This window comes from Mastigoproctus giganteus, chromosome 7 (assembly GCF_048544385.1).
Source record: "Mastigoproctus giganteus isolate SK-2022 chromosome 7, ASM4854438v1, whole genome shotgun sequence".
NCBI classification, from domain to species: domain Eukaryota; kingdom Metazoa; phylum Arthropoda; class Arachnida; order Uropygi; family Thelyphonidae; genus Mastigoproctus; species Mastigoproctus giganteus.
This window is the reverse complement of record NC_143581.1, coordinates 41,981,207-41,991,724: the sequence shown is the minus strand read 5'-3', so window position 1 is coordinate 41,991,724 and position 10,518 is coordinate 41,981,207. Positions and strand designations below refer to the sequence as shown.

At 36.4% G+C, this 10,518-nt stretch overlaps 1 protein-coding gene across 1 annotated transcript in view; it reads left to right on the top strand.

Moving 5' to 3' along the window:
* Positions 1–5,147: 5,147 nt before the first annotated feature.
* The window catches only part of LOC150082844 (neural-cadherin-like), a 500,869-nt gene continuing 495,498 nt past the window's right edge, over positions 5,148–10,518 (top strand). Inside the window, exon 1 of the mRNA XM_090377625.1 lies at positions 5,148–5,214. The gene's annotated coding sequence lies outside the window, so the exon portion shown is untranslated. The remainder of the gene's footprint in view (positions 5,215–10,518) is intronic.

Sequence of the window (10,518 nt, the reverse complement as noted above, 5' to 3'; positions counted from 1 at the left end):
CAGTGTACTGATGTGGGATTTATTGAAAGATATAATTACAACCAGGGGTAAAGGAAGGGGTAATCATCTTTACGGTTTTTGCTTCCGTAAAGATGATTACAGTGGTCTCAGACAGTTTTTAAATTCTGTACCATGGGACCAACTGAACGATGTTACCAACTGTGAATTCTAATTGGGAAATATTCAAGGATTTAATCGTGGATGCTACTAAAAGTTTCATACCTATTAAGAATTATTGTTCAACGTTTAGGCCTAAATGGTTATCAAATGAACTAATGAGACTCGTGACAGAGAAGAAAAATGCATGGATGCATATAAATTATCAAGCTACTCAGAAGCCTATGGCAGATATAAACTAGGCTGTAATCAGGTCACAAAGGAGGTTAGGCAGGCGAAGGCAGATTACGAGAAGTCCATGGCAGAAGATGCTAAGAAAAACAGCAAGGATTTCGTTACTTATATAAACTCTAAAAGGAAGGGAATGAATCTGATTGGTCCACTGATTATCGATGGTTCGATTGTTGATGATCCTACTCAGATAGCAAACAAACTGAATGAGTATTTTGCCTCTGCATTCACACATAAGGAGTTATTAAGGTTTGAAAATGGCAGAAGGTTATCAAATTATAGTAGGGTGCTTAATGATTTTGTAATAACAGAGAGCAAAGTGGAGGAGAAATTGTTGAAGTTAAACATAAGAAAGGCACCAGGGGTGGATGGGATCTATCCAGTTATATTAAAGGAGGCGGCAAAGCAACTAAGCAAACCCTTAGCCATAATTTTGAGAGCATCCTTGTACTCAGGGGAGGTCTCCACGGACTGGAGATGTGCAAATGTATCCCCAATTCACAAAGGCGGATCGAAGGGTGACACGAGTAATTACAGACCAGTTAGTTTAACTTCTGTTCCGGGCAAAATAATGGAGTCACTGGTTAAAGATGCATTGCAGGATCATCTAGACAAGACTGCAGCTATAATTCAGACACAGCATGGGTTTGTTAAGGGAAAGTCTTGTCTGACAAATTTGATAGGATATTATGATGTGGTTACAAAGGAACTGGATGCAAAAAATAATTTTGATATCATATATTTGGATTTCAGGAAAGCTTTTGACACTGTTGCGCATGGAAGACTATTGTATAAATTGGAGCAGAATGGTATTAAGGTTAATTTGCTACAATGGATAAAAGGATGGTTGAGTGGGAGAAGACAGAGGCTGGTCATTAATGGGTGCTGCTCTTCGTGGACCAATGTTGTTAGTGGAGTCCCACAGCTTTCGGTTTTGGGTCCACTGTTGTTTTGTATATTTATCAATGATATTGATGAAGGTATATCAGGCTTAGTGTCGAAGTTTGCAGATGATACAAAGGTTGGCAGGGTTGTTAATGACAGTCATGGTAGTGTGCTACTGCGACAGGATCTAGATAATTTGGGCAGATGGGCTAGGAAGTGGCAACTGAAATTTAACCTTGACAAATGCAATGTAGTGCATAACCCCAGAGAAACGTACCAACTGTGTGGTACTACACTTAAGGTGGTAGAAAATGAAAAAGACCTGGGTGTAATTGTGCTGTCAGATATGAATTTTCTGAGCAATGCAGACAGGCTATCAGGGCAGGTCAAGGGGTTTTGTCAATGATATTTAGGAATTTTGTTAGCAGGGAGAAGGAGGTGATTGTCCCTCTGTATAAGGCAACGATCAGGCCGCGCCTTGAGTACTGTGTACAGGTCTGGAGGCCATATTTTCGGAAGGATGTAGATTTGCTTGAGTATGTACAGAGAAGGACAACAAGATTGGTGAAGGGAATGAAGGGATGCTCTTACCAAGAGAGGCTTAAATTCTGCAAATTGTAGTGGCTGGAGACTAGGCACCTGTGCGGTGATCTGATTGAGGTATATAAGGCCTTGAATGGGTTGAGCACGCTGAATTCTGATGGGATCCTTCCACTTGTTCAGATTACGAACCTAAGGGGACATAAATTCAAATTAAGAAAAGACAGATGTAGAATAGATGTGCGGAAATTTGCCTTCAGCCAGCCGGTGGTTAGTTGCTGGAACAAACTTCCATCTGTCGTTGTGGAAGTTGATAGGTTAAATTAATTTAAGGAGGAACCGTACAGGCATTTGAAGGGAATGGTGGGATTTTTATTTATCAATGATTTTTTTTTTTTTTTTTTTTGGCTGATGCTGCATAAGTTCATACACTTTCTTTCTTGCATCACATGTCACTACTACTGCTATTACTCCTACAATGGATTTAATCACCATCCTCCACACACCAGGTGGAAAATGCCTAGGTTTGAATTCAAAACGACCACAAAATACCCTCAATTTATAGATACTGTGTACTGACATCTCAAAGTCTTTGTTGCTTAGTGCTTAACTGATACAAACCCACATACAAATAAAATCGTATACTGTAAAAGTTTCTGTTAAATTATTATTATTATTAACCATATGGTGCAAGGAAGCCTGAGGGTTATGCTGCAGCGGCCAAAAAAAAAAAAAAATTCCTTAATACCCTGTGAGAGAGAGAGAGAGAGAGAGAGAGAGGAATCACCAAGAAAGAGAAGAATGATGGTATCCAGCTCAGGACCCTGGGTGTGCCAAGCCCATACTCACCAGATGTGAGTCCCTGGGGGTAATTATAAAAAATCTATTGTAGTCGGAGCATTAATTTTACGAAAAATCAGAAAAAAAAAGACAATAGTGAACTTGACGATATTTTTATTTTATTTTATTTTTATTTTGTGCATGTTTGAACAGCAAGCAAATTTCTTAACGAATCCTAAACAAATTTTATTTGTTTTGGAATTGGCTGAAGTTGAACAAAATATTGGAAGATCGATGTTTAGTTTGGTAAACCGAATTGCAGCGTCAAAAATCCTTCGTACATTGAAATTTTCTAATTAAACATTCTTGTATGTAAAACTGAATTTTCATAAATTTCACCGAGGTTGAGTTAGGAAATTTGTGATTCGTGTCGCAGACATTACATACCGGAAAGGCAGGTGTTTTTTTTTTTTTTTTTTTTTGCAAAAGTTTCAACGAATCATAAATTACAGTAGTTTGTGGGCAATAAACTGATCCATCACATCTTCAGTTTCCATTACTAATATTCAAAAACAAGAAATAAAGAAACAAACAAACTCAATCTCTTGACCATTCCAAAGGCTGTGTATCCTTCTTACTGTACATTGTCACATTTTCCATTGTATTTAACCGCATTCTTATGTGCCGTAATAGGCAGCACAATTGGTAAAATCGCCGACGACCCCACAACTCGTGGAAAAGACTTGGTTTCGAGTCCAGTCGATGACAAGAGGAATATTTATGGGCCTTTTTGAGTTAGTCGACCTCAGATTAGGGTAGCATGGTTTTTCTTCTGGAAACTCAGGTTTTACGCCGAGTAAGCAGGAAATCGATCTCAGAACACACGCACACGCAATATACGGACATCATATATGGACGAATATAGCCTTAGTCGCTGATGTTCTAAAACCCAACAATAACAAAAATAACAACCTTCTTATATGCTGTACCCTTGTAGACAGCACAACGATTATAAAGACCCTCGCCCTTGTGGGTAGCACATTTGGTAGAATCGCCACCGTTTCCTCTCCCAGTGGAAAAGACCTGAGTTCGAGTTCCGTCGATAACGTGAGGAATTTTTATTGGCCTTTTTCACGAGGTGGCTGAATTATTATTATTATTATTATTATTATTATTATTAGCTATATGGTGCGAGGAAGCCCGAGGCTTATGCTGCACCGGCGGAAAAAAATTTCCGAGTTACCCTGAGAGAGAGAGAGAGAGAGAGAGAGAGAGAGAGAGAGAGAGAGAGAGAGAGAGAGAGAGAGAGAGAGAGAGAGAGAAGGGAATCACCAAGAAAGAGAAGAATGATGATACCCAGCTCAGGACCCTGGGTGTGCCAAGTCCAAGCCTCACCAGATGTAAGCCCCTGGGTTAGTCGGGGTCAATCGAGGATGGCATGTTTTTCTCCTGGAAACTCGGATTTTTCTTCCCGCCAAACAGAAAATTTACCTCAGAACACATGCCATGTACAATATGGCCTTAGACACTGATGCTCCTAAAACCCTACAAGAACAACAACAACAACACAATAACCGTCTTCTATTTGGCGCGGGGGGGGGCCTTGATTATAATCAATGTCACTGATGGAAGGAAAATTTTTTCCTTCAACTTGGACAAGCTCCGACTAGGTGTGGGTGGTCAAGGTTTTATCTCCTGGAAGGAAACTCCGTTTTCTCGTTCTGCAAACTCACCACAGAATACATGTTGTTTACAGACCTAATATACTGAGTCCTCATTACATTAGTTGCTTTGGCGCTTAACATACCCTTACCCAATTGTATTGACGTCCCATATTTTTCGGATAATGCTAACCCATTTACGGGTCTCTCAGACAGCACAGTTGAAATAATCGTTGTCCTTCACCTCACACCAGATGGTAAAGATATGTGTTCGAATCCCATGAGGACTTTTTACGGGCCTCTTTCCCAATGTGGATGAGTTATCCGGTCATAGGAGAGGTTAGCAAGGTTTTCCTCTCGGAAACTCTGTTTTTTTTTTTTCATCCTGCAAGCAGCATATCTACCACAGAATACATGCAATTTACAGGCGCAATATAAACATACCTTATTTGTTTTGGTACTTAACACACAATACATTAATCTTTTAGGATGGGATAATTTTCGAACGTACGGAACATAATTAATATAAAACATGGATTGTGTTGCAGAATATGACTGAGATATCCCCTCATTGTTTTGAGTGCAATAGCTTAATTAAAATTTCTTTATAAAAATAAAATGCTGTCAAAATATTATTAAAAACTTTAATATCTTTTGAGTATTTAAACATAAATTTGGCTTTCATGAGGTCATATATATGTTTTTTAAATTTTATGAAGTTTGACAATGCTGCTGCATGCATGGGAAATGACAGTCGGTTAATTACGGTAAGCTATGGTCGTTTTCGTGCTTTGCTTGACCCTGTCCAGTCCGCCATGTTTTTCGTGAATGCTTGCCTTAGTTTATGTTATAGCTTATTAAGTTCTATATATTTTATTGCTATTAAATATTGAGTACGTGTTAAAGTAAAAAAAAAATAAATAAATTAGGTATGTAATATAAAAATATATTTCAATCGCTTTTACTTGCCCCGAAACCCGTTGTATTAGCCGTTATTCAAGTAAGTAGTTGGAAATATGAGAGCCCTTTAATTTTCATTTGTTAACATTACCGGTTATATTGCTTTATATGTGTTAGGATAAATGAATATGATCGAATTTATAATGTCTGTCTTAAGCACACTCTTTGTCATAAGCTGGGTCATGGTTATTTGTAAGTAATTTCTATTTCCTTCTTGATATTGCACTTCACGGCGATAACGGTCAAAGGTCGAACTTGCTAATATTTTGTTTTGTTATATAATTGTTAATAAATAATGATAGGTAATTGAGAATTAATTGTAACTTTCGTTTGTCGATTTGCTGTTAATCGTGTGATCACAAATGATTATCATACCCAGTGACAACCAATCGCAATTCCTGCCGTTTGTAGTAATATGGAAACATTTTCCTGTGTTAGGTGTGGGAGGCATGATTTATTACTAAGATGGCATTACCAGACGTGGGATTAAAACAGTTGAAGAATTATAAATTATTTTATGTTACATATTAGTTTATCGTAATCTTAACCACTTTAAGAACTATGGGACAAATGCTTCTGAAGCCTTTTTTTTATGTGATGTGTCCAGTTTTTTTTTTTTTTTTTTCATTTTAATTTTTATCAGCAGAATAGAGATTCCCTTTGTGTAAATGTTATTTGCACAGTGTAGACTCCTTACATTCTTTGCAAGTGAGAACAACACAGTAGTGGTCACCTGAGGCGTGCACTGTTATTTGGCTTAAAGTTTAATTTAACTTGTAGAATATTTCTTTTATCAGATTTTTTAAAATTATATTTTGAGTAAATATAACGTGTCTATTAAGTTGAAATTAATTTCTTAATTAAGGTGAGCAATCTTGATGGCATATAATTGTTGTTGTTTTTTTTTTTTTTTTTTTTTAACCCATCCACCCATAAATTGTGTGTGTGTTTTCTGGTTGATTTACAAGTTTAGCTGGGTGAAAAAACCCAAGTTTTTGTGGGGGAGGGGATTTTGCTATCTGTGTGTGACACTGAGTAACTCAGCCATGGAGTGAAGAAAGCCCATAAAATTGTCTTGTGTCATTGATGGAATTTTAACTTGTGCATTTGAACTAGACAATATAATATAAGAATTTAATTTTTTTTCTTCCAAAACATGGTACATCTCATGGTATTTGAAGAGCTGAACCAAGCCAAATGTTGCCTAGCATCCCCAGATATAGATAGGGATGATGGTTATGCATATTTTAACTTTTAATGAAATTTTAACAAGTTTTGCAACAAACAGCATCCTTTTGTAGTGAATGGGAGCTTTTATGATTAATGTTCACTGATAGTATGCCAGAATACTGGGCTTCCACCTTCCCTCGTAACATTTTTCCATGCTAGCAATATGGTCATTCAGGGAATGACCACCGCATATCCCGGAGCAATATGGCCTTAGTTGCTAATGCTCCTAAAAAAAAAACCAAATAACAAATAAAAAATAACCATGCTAGCAATATCTTGATGAAAATATTGATTACGTTCATCATTAAAATGTAAAAATTCTCTAAATTGGAAAGAGACATATTGCAACTGAGATTTTGTTAGGCTTGTAATAAATTCTCAATCAAGATTTTATCGATTCCTGCTCTGTTGCCGGAAAATGGTTGCAAACTCCTTTGTAGGATTTCTTAAGTTTCTGGCCCTGAAGATTTAACACTGTTTCAAAAGATTCATTTTTCAGTAACTCTCTGATCTGAAGACTGACAAATACACCTATGATTTTGACATTATTGATGCAAACTTTAGCTTTAAATATTAAAAGCCATCCCTGTTCCAGTCCAGTTTTTATAAAATTCTTCATTAGACCTAATGTTATGTGGAGTGGTGGTAAAAATATGTTTATATGATCAACTAGTGGCTTATAGGTGACATTTTGCTTTGAGATACAAGATTCATTTGAGGGAGCCAATATTATTATTCTTATTATTATTATTAGTAGTAATAGTGGCATATGATCCAAAAAAAAAACCTACATGACCTCTCCATCCCCTCTAATAATTTGTCTAGTTCTTGAATTAATTCAAACTAACTGCTTCCACAACAATAGATGGAAATTTGTTTCAACAGTCAATCACCTGATGGCCGAAGGCATACCTCTACACATCTATCTTGCAACCATCCTTCTCAATTTGAATTTATGCCCTGTTGTGTGTAGTCTTGGACAAGAGAAGAATGCCAACAGCATTGAGCTTGCTGAAACCATTCAAAGCCTTAAACACCTCAATCAGATCATCTCACAGGGTGCTTAGTTTCCAGGTACTGCAGTTTTCAGAACTAAAGCCTATCTTGGTAAGACCACACTTTTGTTCCCTTCACTTGTTTCAGCAGATCTACATCTAACCTGAAATCTGCCCTCCAGACCTGTATACAGTACTCAAGATGTATAACCATTGCAAAATTCCTGTGTATCACTGATAAAACTCCATGAGCTGCCCTGGCAGCTTGCTCTGTTCAGAGAACTTCATATCTGGCTACGCAGTTACCCCCCAGATATTTTTCACGTTCCACTTCCCTGAGTGTAGTATCACACAGCCAGTACATTAATATGGAATTGCTGCTATTTACATGCAGTACTTTGGATTTGTCATTGTTAAACCTCAGTTTCCATTTCTCAGCCCATCTGCCTAATTTTTTTGGATCTTGTTGCAGTAGCATACCTTGATTTACCACCCTGCCAAACTTTGTATCACCCACAAACTTAGACATTAAGCCTGATATACCTTCATTATTATTAATAAATACAGAAAACATTGGACCCAAAGCTGAACTCTGTGATACTTCACTATTAACATTTATCCATGAAGAGCAGTGTCCAGTGATAATCACTATCTTTTCTCACTCAACCAACCCTTTATCCATAGCAGTATCTTGCCCTTAATGCTGTATTGCTCCAAATTGTATAGCAGTCTTTTACGTGCAACAGAATCAAAAACTTCCCTGAAATTCAAGTATATGATATCAAAATTATTTTTTTCATCCAGTTCCTTGGTTAACTGCATTATATCGAATCCAGTCAAATCGATCACACAAGATTGCCCTTTAACAAATCCTCTCCTGTTTAGGTGGTCCCGCATTACTTCTTTAAGCAGTGGCTCGACAATTTTTCCTGGAACAGAAGTTAAACTGACAGGTCTGTAATTAATCATGTACATGATTACTGGTCTGTAATCATATACCCTTTCATCCTCCCCTTGTATGGATCTATTTGTACATCTCTAGTCCACAGGAACCTCCTTTGCTGCCTTCCTTAATATAATTGGATAGATCCATCTACTTCAGTGCCTTTTTTATGTTTAATTTCAACAAAATAGAGATGCTTACTTTGATCTCAAAACATGTATTCCTTTTAAGTGGGATATTTCAGTAATGAGTAACTTCTATCTAGGTGGCAACCCTGAAATGGTAGTGGTCACATGTGTTCTGTGTACATGATTTTTCCCTTTGAAATGATGTTGCTATTTCATTTTCTTGCCACGTTCTCTTTCTTTCCAAATTAATATCCTTTTTGTTAATTGTACGAAAAGTGTTTTGACTTTATCTGTGATTCCATCTAAATAAAGTAGAACATAATTTAGTAAATTTTTTTTTCTGTGCACTTATTACTGTACTCTGTTTTGCTTCTTTCTAACTTGCTAATCAGTTGTAAATAGTCCTTTTTGTGTTATTATTTTTAAAATTGGTCAGGGGTTTTCTTCTCTTCTCAGAATCTTCAGGAAAAGTCAAATGGCCTTCAATTGTTTTCTTTGATATAAATGTTTGACTCCCTGATCATAGATTGAGAGCTATAGCACTGAATGGTAAGAAAAGATATCTGATAAAATTTCATTGGCAGGATGTACAGGGGCATTATCTAACAGTAATCATGCCTTAAAGAATGATTTTGTCTTTGAGCATTAGCAGTGGCAAATGATGCATGAAAGCAAGCTTGTACAACATCAGCCAAAAAAAACCCCTCCCATTTCACCTATTCATCCCCTCCAATAGTTTGTCTAGTTTTTCCTTAAATTTATTTAAACTATCAATTTCCACAACAACAGATGGAAGTTTGTTCCAGCAATCATCCACCTGCTGACTAAAGGCAAACTTCCACACATCTATTCCACAACTGCCCTTCCTCAATTTGAATATGTGCTCCCTCAGGTGTGGTCTGAGCAAAATGAATTCCATTAGCATTGAGCTTGCTCAATCCATTCAAAGCCTTAACACCTCATTCAGATCACCTCACCTGGTCTGCAGATGCTGCAATTACAAAGAGATTGTGAACTCATTCTAATGTTCATAATTGTATCATTAAATATTCGTTTAGGGAAATTTTTGTTCTCTATTAATAAGGTACATACATATAAAAAAAAAAAAAAGTCTGAATTATAGAGGAGTCCAAATTAGTGAATTTTTACTGTATTGTCCTAGTGCCAGAGTAAAATTATTGTAAAAAATCAAATCAGAATCAAATCAACCCCCTCTGATAGGGGGTTGATTCCTTGGATGATGGGCATGTGCCAAATGAACTGGCCACCCAATATTAGAGTATAATGCAGTCATAAATGAATGACCTTTGAATTTTTTTCCCTGATTAATTAACAGGTCTGTAAACATAATTGAAATGCTTTATGTAAGACTTGCAAGATTGAAAAACTTTTTTAATTACTGTTGATTCACTAATTTTGCTCAAAAATAATATATGGTCCTGTAACCTTCCAACAAAATTTCCATCCCACAAATTAATCACATATTTAATTAGAAAAGTTAGAGAAGCTTTTGAGCTAGCTTGGGACCTGATCCCTTTTTATAATGTTTCTGTGGGGAAATGTATTATCTGCCAAAAAAAACTTCCATGGCACAACTTTTTTGTCCTCCTGTAATTATAACACATCAGTGGACAACAGAACAGCTTTGGTAAGTTTGGGGAAGGGAAAAAACAGATGCAAAGTACCTATTTTATATCAAGGTCAGTTTCTTGAATTATGGTGAATACCTAATAAATTGACCACAATTGTCATGTAGTATAACGTAGTCATAAATGATTAACCTTCAAATATTTATTTATGCAATTTGGCTGACCTGCTCAGATTCTGGATTATTGGATTTTTCAAGTTGAGATGCTGGACACCGATTGTATGTCCATGTTAATTTTTGATTAGTTCTTTGAGATTAACATCAGCTGTGATGTTTTGCCCTGAAAATTTTCTTATCAGATTTATGCAGTTTCATTCTATTGTCATCTTAATTGTACTTTATTTATGAAGTCATCCTCTAAAACTTCTGGTTTATTTTTAAGATTTGCTGTATTATGTGC